General features: G+C 40.7%; 1 long non-coding RNA gene across 2 annotated transcripts in view; it reads left to right on the top strand.

Moving 5' to 3' along the window:
* LOC135414532 (uncharacterized) overlaps positions 1–24,715 on the top strand; it is a 72,447-nt gene extending 47,732 nt beyond the window's left edge. Inside the window, exons 4-6 of one of the 2 annotated variants that reach the window (XR_010430711.1) lie at positions 22,448–22,597; positions 23,462–23,527; positions 24,380–24,715. This is a non-coding gene — a long non-coding RNA (uncharacterized LOC135414532). Of the gene's footprint in view, positions 1–22,447; positions 22,598–23,461; positions 23,615–24,379 lie in introns of those variants that run through there. The other variant, XR_010430710.1, reaches the window with a different exon arrangement.
* Positions 24,716–25,042: the final 327 nt, after the last annotated feature.

The raw sequence follows: 25,042 nt of genomic DNA, 5'->3' as shown, positions 1-25,042 counted from the left end.
CATAGCCTCTGTTCACTGCTGTCTCTGCTGCTGTTTTTCAGTATCTCTTCCTGCGGCTCACAGTGGAGAAACATCCCCCAGCTCATAGCTACAGACACATAGTCCAGCTTAACACTGTTTCAAGTCTCCGTAGCCCCCTGCCAGGGGTTGGGGGACCCCAGCCCCCAGTGGGGGCTCCTGCTGTTTCTCCTGGTGGCTTCACAACATGGCTACTTCTCCTACAACAACTACAACTAACCTTCTCTTCCGCTCTGCTTGTGATATGTTTATATTTTGCAGAAGCGTTCATTGGGTAAAACCTCAAAACTTCAAGAGTCACCACCCCCTGGGGTTTTACCATTTTATAACTGCAAGGAGAAAACTGTTTCCCACCACCACACAGGGCAAAGGAGTTTGGCACAACACAGGAGTCCACCTGTGGTGAGACAGAGGAAAAAGTAAGGAAGTATGTTATGCTCAGAAGAAATTAATTAACAATGAACAGGGATTTTTGGCTGAGATAAGGGCCATGCAAGACCATGGCACTTAGAGGCAACAAGAATTTTTCAGAATAGTTCCATCCTCCTGCTGTGCACAGCAATAGATAAGCATTTTACCAAGCAATGGGGATAATTTTTGCTCAGTGTGTTCCTCTGGTCCCTAGTTACACAGGGGAAAATCATCAGCAAAATGTCAAGGCAGACCTCAACTACCCACGGGCCAACAGTGAAGCTGTCAACCTAAAACTAGTTTGTCCAGCTACCACATATAAAGTGTGTATTGGTAGGCTTCAGAGGGCAATAGTGACCCTCTCCACTACGAAGATGAGTGCACCAAATCTCCCCAAACTGTTCTGTTTCCTCTAAAATTCCAGAGCAGGCAGGCTGCTACAATTCCATAGGACTATAGTTATCCCCTTGGCACAAAACATCCTCCCAGTATGGAGGGAATGAACTAGCCTACTACCCATGAGGAAGAATTGTGAGAAATATCCCTTGAAGGACCCTGTCCATGGTATTCCTGGATGCATGTGAATATCAAATTCTGGAATATTATAACCATGTTCTACAAGTCTCTGTCAAACATTTTCTACAATTACTCTACATAAATCCAATCCCTCTCTCTCATAAAAGTAGCCTATAGTTGCAACCTCACTCTCCTTCTCTTTCTTCCCAATCTGTTGGCATCCAAGATGCTAAACCTTGAGCTGGGGAGCATTTTTGTGTTGACAGCTAGCCTATTTCAGAAGTCCAAGTTGCTGTAGTTATGTTTTCGGCACAACTAATAGAATACCAAGTACGTTGTTGATGTCCAAGATGGGGCCAGACATACAGAAGTGGAGGGCAGATTATGAGAGGCATGAGTCTGGTTCAGTCTCCTTGTTTTTGCTGATGTTTGAGCTCCAAGGAGGTGTTTTTGCATGCCTGGGTGTCCACCTGCATCTGGCAGGCAAACAGAGAGACTGGGAACAATCTTCCATGTGTTGCTGGAAGCTGAGTACTCCAAAACACTGGTTTTTTGGCAGCTAGGGTGAAAGGAGTACAGACAGCAGTTATCCTAGTTGCCTTCTTAGCCAGGAATGTAGACACAAGGATTGCCAGAAGAGAGCTTCTCTAAAGGAAAATAATGGAAAGGGCATGTAATAGGGAAAACTCTTCTCCAGAGGAAAAGAATGAAGTGGAAAATTCCAAGCAGTTCTACTGTCTTTACCCGTCAACTTTCTTCTGCTCTTTCATCTGTGGGTTATTTTTGTTTTCTCTATGCACTGTTTCTGACTCCTATCTCTCTGTTTTGCTGTGCAAAGCGTCAGGGATGCATGGCAAGTTGATTATCCTCATGAAGCAGCTACTAAAACATTGAGATTCAGGCATTTTCTTTATCATTAGCCTAACAAAGCATATAGAGTCGTAGCTAACTGGAAAGATACAGTGTGTTATTATTGTTATTATTTCTATTTTTGAAAACCAGGACACCATGGTGTGGGGAGGGGGTGAGCTGCATGAGTGCGTAGACAGTCGTTTAATCTGAAATGGAGAGCAAAATGTAATTGGTAAGCTTAGACTCATTAGTATGCTGCAGCCTGGGTCTATGATTCCTATTAGAAAAAATATTAAAGGGCTACTGTTCAGGGAATTGAAGGTGGCACAAACAATTTAGTGGAGTTTTTCGTCAATATCTGGCAGAGGGGTCGCACCTTTTTGAGTTTTAGGATGAGAATGCAGTATTTAAAGAGAATATACTGCATCAACTGTACTTGCAACATAGCACATCATCATTTGAAATATAAATCTTTCAAAATCAGAATAATTTCTTTGTTAGTCTTTAGTCTGTATCCTTGAGCTGCGACAGTTGTTTGAGCTTTTGGTTTTAGGTGGCTTATGCCTACCAAAGTAAAACAGAAACCAAAAAAAAAGCCAAAGGGAAAATGTCATTCATTTTCTTACAATCAGACAGAAAGAAAAAAAAACATTAAAAATCAGGATGTGTATGCTTTGTTTACACACTTCTAATCAGAAAATAGGATGAAAAATCAGAAACTAGGGTGAACAATAATATTTTCATTAAAACAGTAGTGCAAAGAAAACTTCATGGCTTCATACAGCATTAAACTCTTTGCTTTATAAAAATATTAAGTATTTAAAATAATTGAATTCTTTATGTATTATTTATAGTTCAATAGTATTTAATTGTGACTGAGTTAAGTCAGACTTGTTGCCAGACTTAATGATGAGCCTCTTAAAATGAGGCATTTTTTCAGTGTGCTCAAAATGATCATAAATTCCCTGCTCTTGTGAGAAAATCAACACTATCCAAAACTATGTATATGACAGTAGTGGACATACATGCTATTCAAGCACTTTATTGAACTGGTGTTATACAAGGTCTGACTTAAAGAATGCAAATGAAAAAAATCTATATTAAGTCCCCAAAGATACCCGTGCCAAAGGTCACAGTTCAGAACTCTAAAAGGATGGTATAGTTTCTTCCTTATTAATTATTTACATGTTTAATGATAAGCTTTATTTGGAAGAAATCTCTTCCAATTTTCAAAAATTATCACACATGCCATTGCTAAAATATGTTCTAGAATACCTCACACAAGCAAAGACTAAAGAATCACCCTAATTCCTTTCTAGAAGAGAGATGCCAGTAGAGACATTTTAATGTATTACGTTTAATCACAGTATAGTATTTCATTCACCTAGAAATTCATTAATCATAATTCACACCACAAGAAAGCATATTAAAATACAATGATGGTGGGCAAGCTGATCTGTGTTCACAGCAGTGTTATTTAAACAACCTTTACCCTTGTAGTACACTCTTGTAGTTATGCAATTAACCTGCAATAATAATCTTTTTTATTACTATTATACATACCTCATCTGGAAGATGGCCTAAGCTGACAGTATAAATATCACTGAATTAAAAGATTTACCTCAGACAGTACACTATTTCTCTCCTATAAATTGAACGGGTAACTTTTGGGGACACCTTAAATCTTCACGTTTAGGTAGAGTTTTGGTCCCACTCATTTCACACTCTAATCCTGAATCTGAAACTGAAGTGCTTACAGCTTCTGGGTCACAGATTCAGATATGTTAGAAAGAAGCATACTTTTTCTTCTTTTGGTTTCTGTTTATACTTTTTTTTTTAGGTGTTTTTCATTTAGTACAGATGAGGCTTCTCTCTGCCTATTTTGCTAGGATGAAAATGACAATGGTGAAAATTGTGAATAGTATTGTCATGTTATTAGGAACATTATGAATTATTTATATACAGCATCCACAGAGTGTTAGACACTTTATATGCACATAATCAGACTACTTCCCATTTCTAAAGTCAGAGTTGTTATTCTGACTTTAGGAGTTATTACTAATAAGTAAGAGGTGACTGGGACAGGATAAAAGTATACAAACTAATGACTGAAATACTTGCTGCTGATTCTTTTCCCTTTTTCAGGATTCTCTCTCATTTCCCCACCCCAGCTAATTTTACAACCAGCTGTGCCCACAACTACCTCCATACTTGGTGAAAGCAGCCAGCAGATACAATAGCACTGCTGGTCCCAGCTCTTTAGAGTGCTTTTAAGGCACTGAGATTGTTCTGGGGCATCCAATGGGATGATACTTTTTTAACAGATGCTGTCAGGAGATGCTGACCTAATTCAGATTGTCGCATCAGAGGCAGGAGCTCAGCCCCTGCCTAGGGAATCTGATCACCATTCATTTCCAGCACTAGATCTCACAGCAGAGTCTAGAGGTACATCTTTATGTCCGGCTTACACAATTTCTAGCACGGACTGAGGCTGAAGTCTACCAGTGCAGTTCCTTTGAGCCAAGGAGATGAAACAATGCCACTGGCATGCAAAAGAAGTAGATTGATACTCATCTACAGAGCCCTGAGGACCTGAGGTGCTCAGGTAGCTCCCAGCACTTAGGAGGAAGCTGGTTACTCCAAGATGAGAAAGAGTCAGGAAGGCTGACATTTACTTTATTTGCAGAGACAATATTTTTGGCTGCTGCTGGTCAATGGGACATACTTCAAAGACCTGGAGGTGTCTTGTAATAGGTGACTCCTGTAAAAAAAATGACAGAAAGTTAGCTTGCTGACATCTGTGGGAACAGCACTTTGACAATATATTGTTTATCAAGTGATTCCTCCATGATTACTGTTTACAGTAAATGCAATCGGTACTCAACATCTAGGAGGTGTCCTGTGATACTGGTGTGAGGAAGGGAGAATCTGACACTTCAGGAGCATCACATAGGTGCAGCCACAACCAGGAGGCAGTGTGGTAAGCCTAACAGCCAGGTGAATATGAGATGCCAAAAGATATAGGGTGGATGGCTTCTTTGCACCAATCCACTACAAATAGCCCTCCACAAATATAAGCACAACAATTCTGTATATTACATGAAAATCTGACAGATTCTGATAATTTCAGTATGGGCACAGACATGGAGGTGACCCAGGGGCAGCTCTTGCAGAAAAAATCCAACCATTCCCAGTATTTTCTCTGTGAAAGCCTGTAGAAAATGCTGGACCATTGGGTACAACTGCCAGGGCCCTGTGGGAGCTAGGCCCTCTCTCTCCATGGGAGAGCCAGGGTTCACCCTACCACCCCAGCCAGAAGCAAGAGCAGATGGAGGTCACCAGGGAAACCTCAGCCTTGGCAATCCGGCACCTCCCTGGGGACAGATTGAAGCTGGGCCAGAACACCAGTCTGTGGGTGAGGGTCAGGATATGGGCTCAGACAAAGCCCCAGGATGGCTCCACAGGCCATGGGGAAGGGCTAAGGCTCAGGGTTCCCCTGAGCTCCTGTAGGTAGCTGGAGACCGGACCTGCAGCGGCCTTGCTGGGACAGGGATGGATGCTTGAAATGGGGTCCTAGGATCTAGGTAGGGTGGGGGGAACCCAGAGGGTTCAGGTGGGGACACTGGTGCAGGAGGTGCCCTCGGGGCCCTGGCAATAGTCACCAGCAGCTCTCTGTGTCTACATTCAGACAATGGCAGGTGCTTGTGTGCGAGCACCCAGTCTCTAATTACAAACCAGACCTCAGAAGTACAACAGAGGACTTAGAAGTAATGATATGGTGGGGAAATCATCTTATGCTACTATTTAGTCCCATCTCTCTTCCCTCCCTCCCTGGGAAGCACCTATTTTGACTGTGAGAGTAATATAATGGGCTTATGTTTGAAAGAAGAGACACTTTTAGTGTATGTGTGCTGTTTAGATAGCTTACACATAAAAGCTTGTGATTCAAGGAGCTGACTGTCTAGCTGAGATAGGCAGTACCAGAGGAAGCAGCATTAAACCGAGAGATGAGATAGCATGCAGTAATGCAAAGGGAGACAAGCAAAATCCTCTTGGTTAGTGTATGCTGTGGGTACAGATGCTGCAGCTTTAAGCTTAACTTCCCGGGTTTCTCTTCATATGGGCTGATGGACAAATCTGGCACTGCAGTGATAGCAGAGGTTGTCCAGGCAATGGAGCACTGCGCTGGCTGAGAGGACCTGAACCGTAACTGTGAGACTACTATGCCCAGCGGAAGAGCACTACAAAAGCACGGTTAGCAAAAGTTCAGGCATCTCAAATAGGAAGATGAATAAGAATTGATATTTGGTAAAATGACTGCAAAGTTGCAGAGAAGAAGACAAGGACCATGGGGCAAAGAGTTAAAATAGAAAGAGTCCAGGAGAGCAGGCTGAGGTATTTGATATAGAAGGATCTCTCACAGACTGAAGCAGAAGACTGCAGATCCCTGGATGTCTGGCTTACAGACAGGACAGAGTCACTTGCAAACAGTGGATTTTGTGGCTGGCTGTCAAAATGAGTATCAGTTTTGCTAGGGAAGGAAAGTAGGGTTCAGTGAGAAAAAGGAAAGCTGCAGTAGATGTTATGAGGATGATTTGGTAGTTAAGTACATGGGGTGGGAAACAAAGGAGGAAAAGAGTGGAAAAAAAAATGAGGGGTACAGTCTCCCTTGGAGCTATGAGAAGCAGCATGATGGAGCCTGCAGCTAAAACCAGAGCAGAGCACAGTAGGTCAGACAGGCTGGGGAAGCTGGCTAGAGAACATCACTGTATTTAAAATGTAAAGAAAAAAAAAAGACAGCTGTAACTGCACTTTTGACAGTTGATTTAACAGCTCACTTTTAATTATATTTTGTCATTTGAAATGAAATGTATTCCCTTGAAATGTTTTATCCACATAGCTCTTAGCCTTTCTTCCAATTATATTGCACCCATCATCTTAAAGATTAACAAGCTTTAATGAACTCTATTGTTGCTAATTCATTTCCCTTTTATTTTGACAGTGTGACTTTTGTTTACAATTAGTACGGCTAACAATATGCAGGGTCTTGTGGGTCAAAAGAAGAATGTTTCTATTCAACACAGTAAGAAAACAAATGAGTCCTTTCCTCTGGAGTGCTTGTTAGTTTTGTTTTGTTTTCTGTTTTTCTGTTTTTAATGAAGAAAAATCTCCCAGATATAGATCATCGAGTGGGACTTTATCAAACTTGAGCATGTGATTCCAAAACATACCTTTGAAGACTTCCCTTCACTACTCCCTACCTTTGGAAGTACCTTAGCTTCATAGGTACTGCAGATTTTTACCTGGTTTCTTAAGTAAGACCAATGTCATCATCCAGAATACATTTGTTTTACCTACAGAACCTCCATGAGTACATTTTTAACTCATTACTTAGTTTCAAATAGATTTGAAAGTGGAACAACAGTCTTAAATATATTAAATTCCACAAGCTTGATGAAAATAAACAACTGTGTAGAGTAGTAAGACTGTAATTAGGGTGCCCACTGTGATAAAGCCTGCAGCATGAGCTTAATCCTTATTAGACACTGAAGTCTCTATGAGAGAGAAGGAGGGAATCACAAATCCCAGCTGTGGTCTCAGAAATTGCAAGTCAGAACTCATATTCTGTAAGAGAGTAGATAAACTAAGAAGAAAAAAAGGACTTTTTGTACCATTGCTTGCAGAATTTCTCATTTTACTCTATTTTTAGTTTAGTTAATTATTTTGACTCTGAAAATCCCTAAAGACTCTGTTTGATCCCTGCCAATTTCCCTCTGTTTTAAAAGAGATGAGCAACTCATATCCAACACGACATCAAACCCAGTGAAAACTTTCCCTCTGAAAAGTCATCTACAGGGCAGCCTGACCAGCCTTTGGGGGCCATGGGCAGCCAGACTGGGCCCCCTGGGGAGGCCAGCCCAGCTGTGTCCTCCTTCAGAACAGCTCTGAGAACACCTGCCCCCTCTTCCTCTTAGTGTACCAACTTTGCTTGTGGTTTCTGTGCTTGTCTACCAAGTGGTCAACTGGTCACTGCTCAATTCTGCTTTGCCTGAAGGGCCCTCTGAAATCTTCTAACCCTCAGGCCCAGGGGCAAGGCCAGAGATGCCTCTGGGGCTGTGCCAGTGTGCACAAGTTCAGAGATGATGTAATAGACTGAGTACAATGCTGTACTCTATACTAGTTCAGACACTAGCTTGGGATGACAAACACCTCACTTTAGCCCTTGTTTTAGGGTGTTGGATTAAACCATACTGGAAAACAGGCTTCTCTTCTCACAGTTGAACGTTTTTTTCTTAAACTATGGGGTCTATAATATAATCAAATTTGCTTTTTAAATATGTTTCATCAACCACTTCTTCCTGGTTCCTGTACCTATCTTGCATTATTTTAATACAGTGATAATTTCAACATAGAAGCTGCTTAGCATCCTTTTTCATGTTAGTCTACAACTTCCTGGTTTTGTCTTTGTGTGAGGAATGAGGAGGATAGTAAGAAATAAGAATTACTTTGGCAGTGAAATTGAGATCCTGCTTAGGCCTTGGGAAGAAGGAAAGTACAGATGTCGATCTTCAAGAGAGTTCTGGTGGCAACTTCTGCCTGAGGGACAGGACTTAAGACTTATTGTTGTCATTAGCTGCATGTGTCAATTAGCTCTAGGCATCTTCCTGCCCAGCATGCTGGCTATTTGTGAGCACATTTTGCATATGAGAATGCCTGTGTGACACATAGTTTTTTGGGGCCATTGGACTCCAGGCTGGGGAAATGTCACTTTGCATCATGCCATCATGCCATTAGGGTGTAGTTGTTGCACAGGGCACTCCGTGGCCATCTGAGTCTCTACTGTGCCTTGTTGGGTCTGGATCTGTTGTTTACCCACTGCAGTGCAGAAGCATTGTAGCTCATACTAGTTTGTCCTCTTTCTCAAGGCTACTTAAAATTTTGGAGATAGCTGGGCAAAATTTTTCATGATATTGCCCTTCATGATGATGATGTACAAGATCACCTATTCCAGCAACCTTTTAGGTTGCATAAGAGGTCTGGAATCTCAGAAGGAGAAGGAAGTTAAGAGTTCAGCACCGTGGGATCTGGCTTTTGGTCCATTATATTTTGAACCTAACATTTAGTCTTAGTTATTGACCACCTGTGTTTCCATGCATTAAATTGTGTATTCTGAAACTCCAAATTCTGTCAGTCTTTATAGTTGTATAATGAATTTAAACCTCCTGTAATTCAACCTGAAGACCTAAAAATAGATTTTGCTTTGGGCTGCCTTTCATTTTCAGCAATTACACTATCTGTGGCTAACTGTTGTCTGCCTATTTACATTTTTACCTCTGAGTATAATCAAGTAGGTACCATGTTCTCACTTTATTATTGTTTCTGCTGGTGTTGTGCATTTCTGTGCATGGAAAAGTCTTCCCTCTAGTACAAATGGTAACTGCATCTTTTTCCCTGCAACATGACGACTATTCAAGAATGCATGGGTCATACAATTCTACAACATCACCTCATAAGTCACACATGTGTAGAGGCTCTGTGAACTGCTGAGCTCCTTCAGTTCCAGCAGGAGCCCTGGTGATAAAATTTGACTAGGATAGGGAGCTGGCACTTCAACAAAGAGCCCCAGAGTGAATAATGATCACAAGCAGCACAAGTATGTGGCTTTTCAAACCTCTTCTCAGTAATGTGAGAGGTTGATGAATGTAATCTTTTTCTCTTTAATGTTCAACTATCCTTGGCATAAAAATCTTCTCTGGTCTATGGCGTCATGGAGGTGTCTGACTCAGAACAGTGAGTGGTATGAAAAATGTGATGTTCACAACTTCTTTATTTTATGCATTCATGCAGAGGAGATACCTTTAGATTCCTCTGGTGGATGGTAAAATCTAAATATAAAACAGTTCCTGTCTTTGATAAAGTCAAATATCAGACTCCTGAACTGAGATCAGACTCCACAGAAGAACATTTAGATGTAGGCACACGCAACTTTGTTTGTTGTAAGTTTTCTCCCAGGAAAAAGGAGATGATCAGTGATTTCAAACAGAGCATAGATTTTAATTGCTTAGTTATTTGCCAGGAGGTAGTAGTCACTAATATGTGACTGCACTATACAAATCACTTCTGTAAAATAAACTGGTATTTTTACAGGAACGTGAATGAGATGCTCAAACTGCATTTGAATAGAATTAGAGCAGCTGACTCCTTAAATCCCTTGTGAAAATCGTGGTCATAGCCCATTACCACTGTAGCAGCGCATGTTGGGAACACTAAGGATTGGGATTTTTTTTGAGAACCTGAATACTGCTAAGTTTGAGCCATTTTCCATTCTGTGACAGCAAAACAGATTAATTGTCTTTTAGGCTCCATTTTCAGTATGTTTGTCACCAGATTGTGTGAATAGGATCATAATCCTTCTATTCAACTGAACTGTAGCTCACTGCATGACCTTTTCAACAAATGTATTTTAATTAGCTGTATGCTCACCTTCTTCCTACTGCTGAAAGCAGGAAAAATTGATTACTGACAATATGAAGTATTATACATTTAACCTTTTAGGCTGTGAATTTGGACTGGAGTGAAACCAATCTGTAAGGACAGCTACCAATATTTTACAGGTCAAAATGTGGTTGTACCCTCAGGTGTATACAGTGAACGTCTCTGAAGCCACAAAATTTCTGCAGTTATTAAATAGTCTTTGGAGTTTTTTGGTCTTCTCTGATTCTTCTCTTTCCCCTTTTCTATGGCAGCCTTGAGCTCTGCATCTAAAAAGCACAACAAGGTCCCCTGGCATGTGATCTGTGCAGGGGTGAGGCACTCCTGAAAAGGATTGTCCCTTACAAGAACGTCTAATTCCAACCCATTGGTAATGTACAGCCAGGCCCAGAGCCAGCTTCTGGTCAGGAAGATGGCTGATTAGAGCAACAGTACTTCAGGACACACTCCAAACAGAACTAATTTGTCTTTTTACAAAAATGAATGGGAAAGCCCGAGGAAAGGCCATGTTCTACTGCAGAAGCGCTGTCCAAATGCTTCCTCTTCAATCTGTAACTTTAAAAGGCTTCAAAGGCTTCTCAGTAAAATGAAAAGGATGTTGTTAGCTCCCTATGCACTGATGTATTTTGTATATTTGGCTGTGGCTGTCTACCAATACCCTCACTAGAGGATAGTGTGTCTTTTGCACCTACGCTGCTCAACAGAGTAACCTGCTGGAAGGGACCCTGGAGTGAGTCACAAGCAGCCAGGGATACTGTTAACTATTTCACTCCAGAATTGCTATTTTGACACTGGGACATCATATCACCTCTCTGACTTTCCCTCCCACCATTTAGCTGCTTTGGCAGTTCATAACTTAGGCTCTTGCAGGAGGTAGGTAGCTTTACCTGTATGTCTGCATGCTGCCTAGCAAAATGTTGCTGCACACAATATACCCATTGTGGTGCAAATGCATTGTCAGTGCTAATCCAGGAGAAAGGAGGGAGGAAACCGGAGTGGTTCAAAGAGAGAGTTCATATGAAAAATACAGCATTACATAAGAGGGGTCTTTTCTTCAGTTCTCTGCACTTCCACACCTTGACCAGAGCCTGGTACAGTACTGTACCATTGGGTGCTTGGCAGTTTGGTAGCTGTGCTGTGGCCAGGCTGAGCTGGGAGGAGAGCTGCCAGCCCACACACTGGGGCAGGCAGTGCAGACATGGCACTACATGCAGCCCTGGACAAGCATGGAAAATGAGGTACTTGCTGCTGTGGTTGCTGAAAGCACATATTTGGACCCCAGTAGAGGGGACTGTGAATAACTTCTGGTTTTCAGGAAACATAAGTGACAACCTATCAACCCCAGCAATTGGTTTCAATCAGCTTATAGTGGTTACATTATCAAAGCTATGTTCAAAAGGAAAAGGGCAGGAAACATAATGCTTCAATGATACTGTCATTTGCTAGATTCCCTTAATAAGCCAGCTGTGAACAGATGAAATTGCTTTGTGAACCTGCTGCATGAAGCACACATTCCTTGTAGCTTTCTCATGCAGAGGAATAGCTGCTGAGGTTAGAAAATGCCCTGTGGAACAGCAGAACAATTCTGCCACCAATACCCCAAGTTAAGGTAACTCTTTTGGAAGGGTGCGAAGGAGGTTTGCATGCAATGAGATCATTCTGACCTCTCTCTAGCCAGACACACACACCTATAGCAGTGATGAGGGCAGGAAGCTAAGCCGCACAGGGGAGAACAAAATAAGTGCCAGTTTGATATACGAGTACATACCAAGTTTTAAGCCTGACTCCTGCCCTTTTCTGTGTGTAATAAATGAAATGACCTTCCAGTTAAAGTGTAAGAGATTGAAAAAGACAAAGCAGAGCAGTGAGGCCCTTTTTCCCAGTGTATACTCACATTAGAATTCTGCTCTCACACTCTTGCAAAGGAAAACTGTAGCTTGAAGAGAAAACAACATAGCATTAAGCCATCCTGGTGTCAAATATTGTAAAAGAAAACAGTTAACGACACTGCATTCTCATTACCAGCTCTGGGTATAATAGCCTCTCTCCCTCATACCAAACAGGATTTCTTAGTGCTCTTTTGTGCTTAAGTCTCTAGCTTGGCAATTCCAGCCAGCCCAATGCTCATAAACTGTAACTCCTTTGTCATTCCCAGGTATTTTCTGTGGGTTTTGCTTTTATTGTGACCTGAAATTATTTTATGACTGAGTTCTACTGTTGTTTTGTGTACAGTGGGTAATGAAACACCTTTATCTGCATCTTTTGGTTCTTTCTTTTATTCTCTCAGCTTAATGACATTACTGTGAGCACCACTGGGACTGTTATGCAGATGTGCTTCACACCAGAGAAGTTGCTGCTTCAGGATAAGCCATTACTTTTTGTTGCCCCCACAGGCCTGGGAAAGATAGCTATTACACATAACTTCCTGTGACTGTTACCTCATGAAAAATATGTTATATGTCAAATTAACTTCTCAGCACAAGCCTCAGCTAATCATACCCAGGACATCTTCCTAACGAAACTCGAAGGGTATCCAGAGTTTTAATTAAAATCAAATATGTAATTGCGCTTAGTTTACTCCTCAGAGATTATCCACAAAATATTATGAAATGCTTTCCTTCCATTTCTGACAGAATAAATGAAAGCTGATTTGTTTCTCTATGTAATGTTTATTACTGGGGTAACCACACTTTAATTGATGTTGACAAATATTCTGATTTATGGGGTATATAGAACAGCACATAGTCCAGAAAACACATCTGTTTAACTTCATCATCTTAGCCATTTTTGCTTTAGAAAAGTGAATCAGCTGCCTATCCCTGGATATTCTTCAGTCTAAAGCATATTAAAGGGAATCACCAGATTGAGTCCCAACTAGTAAAGAGAGCCATCTGTTAGGGAAAGATCTGAGCAGTAGGCTATATATGGTACTCGCCAACACACAGAGGGCAAAAAGATCAACTGGAAGAATGGCAGCACCCAGGGGATTATATTTAGAAAATGGTTATCTCTTCAGTATCTAAATCATGCATTTTTAATTCATCACATGGCAGACAAACAAGTCAAACATTAATTGGCAAGATAAAAGGGAGCTCATACCATGTTCTTCACTTTTCAATACGGAGGGCATTGTTTGCCAGACAGCCTAGAGAAACTTCAAATTTTGTATTTGCAAGCACCAGAAATGAGATCCATGGGCAATATCAGACCTCAATGAATGCAAAAATAAATTAATAAAAAAAATTAAGAGAAAGTACTGGAAGTGGTCAGTGCAAGCGTGAGTCTTTATTGGTGCTAAAACTTACTTTAGTAGTTGTAGCTTCCCTGCGCAAACAAAACTAAGAATTTGACGCAGCTGTAACATAAATGAACTACATAGAGAATACATTTTTATCCGCACTGGCATTTGATAAATGCTATTATGACAACTGACAGACTCTAGTGAATGGAGAAATGTATCCTACCAACAATACAAAGGGCTAAAAAATGCCATGAGACTATTTACTGCGGGGCTCACAAGTCATGATTATTTTAATCTCTGGGTAGTCAAGATAAAACCACTTGCTCCATATATTTTTGTTTTATATTTATATTTTTCTATAGGCTGTGTTTTCAAAGTCCATCATCAAAAAGACTGTTAAGGTACTCTACTTAGAAGACTTGGAATAACTAGACATCCAAAAATGATCACTCCCAATCCTGACAAGGTCACCATAAACTCTCTGAGGCAGATGCATTATTTTAGCCCACACTAAAATAAGAATTTTCTCTCAAATGAGAAAAATTCTCAGGAGAGGACTGTTTTCAATTTATCAAAGTACATATGCAAGAGCAGAACAGATTCTAGCAAACTGCTAGTTCAACGCAGCAATGGTAAAACTTGTCAATTTTTGATTACTAGCATTTTGATTACCCAGCATTACTGGGTTTTCCAGTTCATAAAAGTGCTTGAAAAGTCCACCTGTTTGGGTGATGGATTGCAGTGGATCAGCTATGAAATGAGTGAGAACACATAGGTTCTGAAAATTGTAATATACATCTAGAAAAACTGTTAAATATTTTGAAAAAGTGCCTCTCATTCTCTTTTCATATCTGCTTCTGAGCCAAAAGCTGCTGAAGCATCTGCAATGTGGTGTTTCAAAACCATGTGAAAGAAATGTACTTTTCTAAATGATAAATACCAACTACCCAGTTTGGACTAGAAGAGGTTTCTTCCCTGATTATGCTTGGGATCATTCTGGATTATTTGTTAGAGGCCAGGATCATAGTGGTACAACTGGTAGGGTAGTTTCCCAGGCCTCCTCAACTGAAGCAGATAGTGAACACTGCAGAAATATTTACTCACAGTAAGCAAATCTTTAATATATGCATCTACAAGCACTTCCTGGGAATGAAATCAAACTGTATTTCCAGTTGATTGCAAATACTTGTAAAAGCAAAGAACAGAGAAACTATTTTTGTAATAAAGGTCATTGCTTGTATTTTATTAACTTTTTAACTGCTAAACATATGGGGCTAAATTGGAAGCCCCACCACAAAGCATGTTGTGTTTATGTAATAATCAACTCACTCTAGTGTTCTAAAAGCCCATGATAGAATAACACAGCACTTAACTTGATCCACATGGTGTCGGTGGCTCTCGTCTTGAGGTGGGTGCTGTGAAAGTTAGATGTGTTGAAACAACTGGAAAAATGCAGTCTAGCTATTAAGAGAATGCTGTGGATGAACATGGCACTAGGGAAACCCCCCCAAAATATCTCCAATGCAGATACTCAGGGGTAAGGTCCAAGAGTAAGCCTGTACAGGGTGCAGGGCTCTCCTGGGGGCACAGAAATACTGGAGTAAGATGAAGAAAGCCAAAAGAATATAGGTCCATCTGGACAGCCATCAACCGAGACCAGGGAACAGGGAGATGGTGGCCCCAGAGGAGGGGGCAGGAGAGAGCTGGTCATGGTTTTCAGCCAGAGTGGAGGCAGCTGGAGGCTGTGACAGATGTGCTCCAAGACCCCAGTCCCGATGCCCCAAGCTTAACTGGGAGTATTACTTTTCAAAATATACAAGACTCCAAAAGTTTTGCCCAATGAACTTCTGCAGAGCCTTTCATTCTTAATACCATAAAATAGCCTAAAGAAAAGAAACCACACACTTTTCTCAGGAGATACTTTTAATTTTAGAGGGAAATAAGGATCTTGGCAAATGTTTAAAAGGGGTAACATACAACCAAGTAGTGCATTCCACAAAGCACTGACCCAGCACACGCCAAACCACGTAACTTAGCAGAATCCAACCCACTGGTTTTGTGTTACCCTAAACAAGTAAGTAAGAAAAGACCAAAGAAAATTATTAAGAGAAGAAACAGGAGTAAAGTAAGAGAGAGAAAAGTGATTAACAAAAGATATTTAGAGAAAAATAACTACCACCGAAGAGTCTCATGGAAGTCTGGCTCCACATAGCGATGGCACCTCCCTAGTGAAAGGCAAGCTGGAGCCCATGTGCTCCTGTATTTATGTGCTTTGGCCCTCTGTGGCCAATCCTCCCAGACCGGACCCCTGGCACTGAGCACTGTGTGCCTCCAGGCCGGCGTGAGGGGTGATGTACCCAATCAGAGGCTGAGTGTGGGTGTGGTGCGGGCAGCTCCCAGGCTGCCCTTTTGACTAATAGCTGCTCCATGCAGGCTCCATGAGCCCTGCCATGTGATTTCCCAGGCTTCCATGTGTGTTCCATGCGACCTTCCACGCGCAAACGCTTCAGTTAGTTCCAACCCCAAATAATGTAATAATACTTTTACTGATCCACTCTCTCACAGGTGCATGATGTACCTTCAATGTAATAAACACAGCCAAACTGCCTGATTAAAGAGACACTTAAGCTACGTTAAGCACAGAGCAACTTCTTAGTCTAGTCTAGTCTACAAAGAAATCAGCTAAAGGAGAACCCAACCTGGATCTGTCAGTGTGATTCAGCCAGTGATTATTTAATTAAGTATTTGATCAAATGACTCAAACTTTCAGGCAGTTTGTCAACTGACTGAAAATGGACACCAGAGGTCTGACTACATTCCTGAAGCCATGTGCTGAATTAAACAGTCAAATACATAAGGGGTCTAACAGTGCACAGTGTGCTCTCAAAAATGAGATTTCTTTCATCCTTCATGCCAAAGATTGGCCTTCCCTTCTTTCAACTGATAAGTGAGGAAGGACACCCTGCAATTCTTTGCCTGTGTCTGCTTGGTTTGTAACTTGTCCAAACCCTCACTGCTGACGGGCAGTGAGGGGAAGACGAGGGCTGCAGTGTACCCTCTTCTGTGTCAGTCAAAATACTCTGGCCTGGAACATGAGATGGGGAAGGATGCTCTTCAGGGGCTGGAGAAAAAACTTCATCTCTTTCTGTGGAGCTTTTCTTGTGCTGCCTCTCTCTCAGAGCAGATTGCATTTCCTCACCTGCTGGAGTAAATGTGGGTTGAGTGATTTCCGTAGTTTGATTACAGCTTTTGCTCTGAAGTTCTTTGCTGAGCTCTTTCACCATCCCTTGGTGACCACTTTTAATTAATTCCTGAAATAAAGAGGGATGACTTTGCCAAGTAACTTCGCTCACAGACAGAGTCTTTTCAGGGTGTACACTCAGGCCCCTGAGTGGAAACTTAGCTGCATGCAGCAATATTCTCCACAGAGCATGTAGATAGGTTGCACTGTTAAGCACATCGCTTCATCATGCCTGCTTCAGTAATCTGAAGTGCTGTACTGAAAGGTAAGGAGCAAACTAGCACCTTTTCATGCCTGTCTGCACGGCCCTCTGGTGAGCAAAGGGAACTCCAGATACAAGTTCTCCCTGGAGAGTTAGTGATTAAAGCAAACCTTTCCTGTGTTTCCTCCAAGAGAGGGATGAAGAAAAAAATCATGCTTATGAGCATCACTGGTCCCATCAGGCACTGCTGGAGCTGACGTATGTTGCTGGCCCCAATATGCAGTCTTAGGAGAGATTAGAATACAGAGATTTGTGGCAGATTTCCCAACATGCAGAAATTCAAAAAGGTACTCTGTGAACTGAAAATGAAACATATCTGTCTTTGGGAAAAGGCTTTCCCAAGGGCTTCTTCATATTCCTACGTATTTGTTTTGTGCTCAGCTTCAAGCAGAAAACAGCTTGCAGGAATCCTCCAAACTCCCAATCCCCCATTTCCTTCAATGCAAGGAAATTGCTTGAGAATACATGGCTGTCCAGATGTTCCATAGGGAGGAAAGATGACCTCCTCTGAGTACTGCAGGCAGTTCCCTTGCCAAAGAAAAGCCACGCACAAATGGCATCCTGTTGGTATTTCTGTAGGGCTCCCTCACCCAGTGGGTTTTAGAACATATCTTACTCATCTAGATGAGTTACCACTTCCGTTTATTCCAGTCAAAAGGCCTAAGTTAAAATGGAAATGAATGTGTTTATTAACTTCCCTTTCATTTATATTTGTTAGCTTTTCTCTTATGCACAGTGTATATTATAATGAATTAAAAAATAATAATAGCTAATCACAGCCTGGCAGGGATTTTTAATGGATTTAATTTTTCTCTATCATGCTTACATGTAATCTGTACCATTCAGTGTTTTATGGGCTTGTTATCACTCTAGTAGTGTTTGCAGTGTGTGCCTGGAGTGCTCGCAGAATAATTGCAGGAATTACAAATTCCCCCAAGACCAACAGGTGCTGGTTGCCTTTCTCAAGACAGGCAGCACATGTCCTGTGTCTGAATGGCTGGTTTAGCATGATTCACATCATAGGGGTTTTGTCTTTCCCACAACCACTTTGAGGGAAGGGAGCATTTAATGGAATGCCTTACATCACATAATCGGTAGGTGTCCTGGAAACAGCGCTCAGGCTCAGCCCTTGAACTGCCCTTGTTGTGCTGAAGCTGACAGGCTCTGCATGCTTTTTGTCAGAATGAAAGGTGGCTACCTTTCGTCGCGTTGTGACATATTACATAAAAATTATGACATTATTACATGTGAAATAGTAGAACCTGAACACTGACCTATGTGGGCATGAGTGATGTATGTGTCAGCTGTGGAAGAGATCAGGACAGACTGGAGTTCATCATTCTACCCACACAGATCCTGCCACTGTCGTGGAGCAGGGGGACAGTATTTAACTTCTTTTTATAAAGCAGGAATCCATTGTAATGCTCCAAAATATTGAGGATAGTTGGTCCATGCAGTGCAGGAAGCACTGTTGCTATGGTAACCAGTTCTGTATCATTTCTCATGTGTTTCTGAAATAAAAAACTATATATATGTGTGTGTGCATTATTTTTATTAGACTATTGTACCTTCGGAAAGCATTGCTCAGCTTTTTACCTCAGAATCAACAGTTTAATTTCAGGCTGGGTGGGTACCAAAATGATAATCATTATTATTCCAGATGTTTTTTTGGTGGCCTTTGTGAATTTACTGATGGTCCCAGCTCAACAGATAGTGACAGGTGTCTACACTATTATTGTCTACTACAATTAGCACTAATTGGTACCTCTATTGGCAGTGGAGGTTGGCTAGGGATTTAATCGAGATGAGAGATGAACATGCTTTCTCTGTGTTCTACCCTTCTTTCCCCAAATAGAGAGGAAAATACACCTGAAATAAGTCCTCATGGTCAAAGTAAAGAGAGAAAGTTCCAATATTTATTACTTGGTTTGTTCCTGAGTGGTGGTTTAATGAAAGTATTCAATCTCTGAGACTTCCAATTTGGCACTTTTCAGGTGAAATTTTCATTACTAGCCTAATTTTTTCCAGGTGCATTTCTGCAGCTGCTGTGTATTGTGCCATAATTTAGCACCTGCAGTTCTTTCTAACAACTCAAATTTCTAACCAGGAAAACAAAGGTTGGGTCCAGCCTTGATTTAAATAAATAAAATTTTAAAAAGCAACCCCATCATGAAAAGAGCAACAACAATATGCTTTTAAAGAAGGTTTAATCAAGCAAAAGCATTAGCAATACAATGCTCTTTGTTGATAAGCATTAACAAAAAGAGGAAGGAATCTCTGTGTATTGCATTTTAAATGTTCATTTTCTTAATTGTTACTTCCCTTTGTAGAAGAATCTCCCCCATTTGTTAATTTGTTTCTTTTCTTCTTATGCCTGACAGACAGCTCTAACCATGTTAAATTGTTTGCTTGTGATAGGGGAAAGAGGTTTTTTATTTATGCCTGTGAAGTTAGTTGAAAGTCTTAGAAATGTGAAATTTATAGCAAGTTCAAAACAGGTGAATTACACTCCAAGTAAGTGTTGGCAGCTCTTTATCTTTTCCTTGTTTTCCATATTTAATTCCACCCTTGAAAGATGGAATATGCATCATTTCCCCATCGTCTCTCTCTGGTTCACATTGAGTGAAGTGTTTTGAATTAATTATGTTAAATTATTAATAACTCAAGATTTGAAAACATTACAGGATTTGAGTAATGTTTTATCAGGCAGTAGCTGTATGATAATTCTGACGTTTTCATATGGTAGAGTACACTTCCAGCTGATAGGTAAAAATTATGACTATATGCTGAAAGCACTGAATTCAGTTCATTGTGAAGCATAATAAGGTAATGAACATTGAAGCTGCATATTAGAAAAAAAACTTCTGTTAATGAATAGACTCCAGGAGAAACAATGAAGACAGCATTTCTTAGGTCATGTAAAATGAACTGTACAGATATATAGAATACAAACCAGCTCCATATTGGTAGGGATGTGAATGACATAAGAAGCCTTTTCTGCATCTAATTCATGTGATTCTCTGATAACAAATAGTATCTGATATATTGCCTCTATCTGTCAGTAATTAACTGATGGCTAAGTTACAGTCCATTTGTCAGGGAAAATGGAAAATACTGTTAACACTAGGCCCTCAAAACATGGCTTTGAGCTGCTAGAATTACTTTAGCATAAAGGGCCAAATACAAAGTTTATCTTCTGTTAAATCTCCCTGACACTTTAACTAGGGCTATAAAATAAATGGTCATCTAAATCAAACTGTATTAATTTCAAGTATTATTTGGACCCATTTTATGGCACTACAACCATCCAACAGCATTTAAGGGAGAGGTGAGACAGCTGACAAAAGACCCTAGAATTAGTTCTATAATTATTTGCACAGGGAAAATGGCTTCTTTCCACAGTCAGATCACAGTGTAGTTCTTGATACATTTCACCAGCCTAGCGTAATAAACCCTGCAGAGGAATTAAAGAGCCAAGAAATATAGGTTAGACTCACAAGGCAGATGCCGGCACTTAGTGCTCATTTCAGCACCCCCAGCATGTGCAGACTGCCTCCCCTGCTCTGACTCTGGCTCCCTGACTGCCCATACCTACCTCCTGGGAGCTGGGGGCCCAGGCTCAGGACACTCCTCCACCCAGACAGGGGTTTATGCCATTTCTCAGGAGAGCTGAGAAATACCTACCCAAGGCATTTTCCTGGAGTTGGCACAGTTCCTGTTTCTTGTATTAAGCAATAAGCCATTAGATGGGCTTATGAGGAAAGAGAGCAGAGGGGTGCCTAACTCTCCTTTAAAAAGTGGGATTTTGCCTTGCTCTGATACTTGCAGTCTCCTGGAGGATTGGTCCTTGTATAGAAGCATTGGCAGGTGGTGGCTCTGAACCCGTTTTTCTCACTATATGGAGAAGCCTTAAACACCCAGCTTGGGGCTGTGGTTTCCTTAAGAAGGCAGAGTGCCTAAAAGCTGTGTGGCATGATCTAAATCTTACTGGTGGATCTAGACCCATCTGACTAACAAGCCTTAGTGTAAGAGACAAAATATTTATACATCTGTACTTGTATACCTAATCATAAAGGATTGTATTTCCTAAGGTATGTAGACATCTGTTGAGTCATGTAACTGCTAAAGTGATTTTCAAATGTACCTTAGTAGCTTTGACAGCCAGTTCTTATTTCAAAGAGTTATTTAGACAGCCAGCAAGATTTTCAAAGCATTTATCTATTTCTCTGAGTATTGTACATCTACTGAAAACCCAGCTCATGGTGTTTTGCAGGGAGAAGCATGATGCTATTAATACACATCTATAACATTAAAACACCTATTCATTGACCATTTTATAATGTATTCTATAAGTCTTGGCATCTGATTCAGTGTTTGCAAGGACTCATAAAGGACTGGGCTTCGTCTCCAAAAACAGCAAATGCTTTACTCCTCTTCTAGCCAATAGGTTTTCAGGTTGCTTCACCACTTTCGCTCTTGGTAGCTGGCATTTCAACACTGCCTCCTGTCCTTGCATTGCCAGATCCTCCCATGTCTTAGGTGTGTTAGACATTTCCCAGGGACTAAGCACAAATCCAGCCTGAGAAAAAGTTGAACCAATATCTTTCTTTTGACTCCTTAGTTTACATGGTACCCACAGTTGAGCACACTGTTCTTTTTCTGACTCCCCAACCAGGCCTACAATTAAAATTTGTTGTCATAGTACATGCAGAAATACAGGCTGTCATATCTCAGCTCTCTTCCCTTCGTGTTGTTGCTTCACAGTGTTACAAGTGTTCATGGTGTAATCAGGATACAGGCAGGCAGAACTGGAGCAATTTGCTCTGTAGTTGCCTTTACTTTAAGTTCTCGCTGTCTTGTAATTAGCTGGAGTGAATGCATCTCCCCAGCAGCACACTGTGCACCACATCATACTTTGGAACGAGGTGCAGGACTAGAAATAAAAGCATTTTATTCGGGGTGCCAAATAGCCTACTGTAGGTGCAACACCAAAATTCGCTTATTATAGTCCTTCTTGCCTAATTAATTCCATTGATACATTCAAGTTCATCAGAGTTTTGTTGACAGTCTTTAACAAAGGCTTTTTCTTTTCCTTTTTTTTCTTAGTTTAAACTGGAATAGTTTTATTAGCTTGTTTACTTCAGAACAACGTGCCACCTTTGATTAAATTCCATGTGGATTTATAACTATGTCCTCCCCATGTTTCTGTGACCTTTACGGCACATCTGATAAAAATAAAAGGTCATGGATTCCAAAAGAACCGGTTCTAATAATAATGTCAGGCAGGCTCCCCTGAAAGTGTGTGATTTCCCTTCTTTCTTCTTTTCTTCTTCCTCTCTCTCTCTTTCTTTTGCTGCTTTTTCAAAGTAAGATGAAAATTAACATGAATAAAATTAATGATTTAATTTTGCAGGAGAAAGAAGAGGGTTTATAGTGCTCCACTGGGGAAAAGGGCTTTTGTCTTTGTTGATGACCTAAACATGCCTGCCAAGGAGAAATATGGTGCCCAGCCTCCCATTGAACTGCTGCAGCAATGGATTGACCACGGCTACTGGTTTGACAGGTGCAATAAATATTAATTAGTGTGCTTGGCTACAGAGGAGTAATGATATACACTGTTTCTCTGAAGCGTTAAATTGTAGTGTTAGTCTTTTATAATTCCTCATCTTCGCAGTCACAACAGGAAAACACTCTGAGTTACACGACTCCCTGTATAGGAAAAGAAATAAAGGCTTATATGTTGCTGTGAATTACAGCACGAGAAAGCGAAGCCTTATGGGAGAAAGACACAACATGCGTTTTTATGTTTTTGAGAAAACATCATCAGTATTTAAGCCGGCACAAACCACTTTCAAATAAATTTTTGGTTCTTAGTTGTTAAGGACTGAAACAAAATAATTTATCTTTCAGCAAATGACTTTGAGGTCGAAATGCAGTTGAAGCAGCTTTTCTAACACACAGTCGGTGTTTAGAGGAACAGTGTGTAATAGACTCAGACACTTTTCTGCATGATTCATATTAATACTGATTGCTAGAAAGACTTCAAATTCTCAGTTGTTTATGTCTCATATATATGAACATAAAAGGTTTCTGTTGTTTAAGAGTGAGCCTACTTCGTCCGCTGCTTCAAAAAAAAGTATCTAAATTTGAACAGAAAAAGTAAAATAACACCTAGCCGTGGAGGCTCCTTTACAATGCTCAAATATTAGAAAAATGTAACCATACTTTATGACAAACTTAATTTATACACCTAAAGTATAAAGCAGCTGCACTTTTACCAAAATAATAGGCCATTCATTAAGAACTGATATTTCTTGTATAATTTTTTATTGTTATCATTCATAATTATGTTTAAACCACTCATTAGACACACTACTGTACTGAAAATATTGTTTTCTAGTAATGCATATTTAACATTGTATTGCAGCTTTACACGGCAGTCTCAGCCTGTGATCCCTCAGTGCTTTTCCGAGAGCGGCATGAAAGTTGGCAGGTACTGTCTGCATTTCAGTTGGAACACCTACCTTTCTCTTTACTCTGACCAAATAAAATAAAAGCTTCTGCCCATTTTCAAGTCTGATGTTTTCTCAAAAGTATAGAATGTTTCTTAATATTTTCAAAGTGAATTTGCACTTGAAGCTTAAAGCATTAGGTAGAACCTTTTTACCACTTTATACTGAACCTGAGAAAGAGTGATTGAAATGCATGGAATTTTCCTGCTCCAAAATCCCTCATTTTCTAAAAGCACAGCAGAGGTTTTATTCTTTTAGGAACAATAAGGCTTTTCATTGTCAGAAATATTCATCCTACCCTACCCTCTGTATGAACCATGAGATGGGAAGAAGCAGATGGGGACAATGAGAAAACAAACTCATGCCATTTGAAATACAAAGGTTTTGCTCCTTTATATACTCAGAATTACTTGTGCTTGTGGGTGCAGCTTGTCACTTGTCAGCCTGTCTGGATGAGCAATATACACAGAAAGAACAATTTGAGCAAGATGGTCTTTGCTGGATAAACAACAAAGCATTAGTTACCTGGAAGGCAGGAAGACTGGCATGTTTTTTCCCCCAATGACAGTCTATAACAAGCAAATATTTGCTGATAATGTCTGACAATATAGCCACAGGAAGAAGCAGATGAGGTAATTCTAGGTAGTGTCCTTTACTGTCAGAGGGATCCATGGCTTTCTAAGGTGATTAAACTGTTGGTGGCAAAGCCATTGAGGATGCTAAATAGGAAAGATTTGCTCACAAAAGACTCACTACTGCCTCAGAGGCTGCTTTCTGTCACACTATGTGCGAGGTAACTGCAGACAACAAGAAAGGTTTCTGATTTCATGCAGGTAAGAAGTCCCAAGAAAATCATGCCCTTGTGTTTGGATTATCTGTCAGCCCCTGCTCCCTAAGAACTTGTGAACCAGTTTTGACACAGCAATTGCAGTCTCAGAGATGTCAAAGCATCTTAAACAAACAAGGTATGACGCCATCGAAGGAAGGATGGGAGTGGTGCAAGTGTTGTGTGTGGTGGGGTATTGGGCTGGGAGGCCTATGGGGGCCATCCTATGGAACCTGAAGCCGTAGAGCTGGATGAAGGGGTGAAAGGACCCTTGGTTTCCCAGTCCATGAAACAAATAATTTTTATTCTAGTAAATATTCAAGACAGCTTTGCAACTACTTGCCTGGACATTCTGCTTCATGGCATATTTTCATTTCTCTACCAGTCTAAGCTTTTCCGTAAGTTTCAGTCCCCTCCAGACTGCTGGAGCCCAACATACCAAGCTCTGCGCTCAGACTACCTTGAGCATGCCCCCATACCTGCATGTCATGCTTTGAGAACTCCAAAATCCAATTCCCTAGTGCAAACCCCCTCCCACTTCTCAACCCAGTGTGAAATGGGTTTTCCAGACAGCACACGAGACTCAAAATGGGGGAAAGGGAATATATATTACAATGACTGTACAAATAAATACTACAATACATTATATACAATCTTAATTATCTCTACC

This window comes from Pseudopipra pipra, chromosome 5 (genome assembly GCF_036250125.1).
Source record: "Pseudopipra pipra isolate bDixPip1 chromosome 5, bDixPip1.hap1, whole genome shotgun sequence".
In the NCBI taxonomy this organism is placed as follows: domain Eukaryota; kingdom Metazoa; phylum Chordata; class Aves; order Passeriformes; family Pipridae; genus Pseudopipra; species Pseudopipra pipra.
This window is presented reverse-complemented; position numbering and strand designations above follow the sequence as displayed.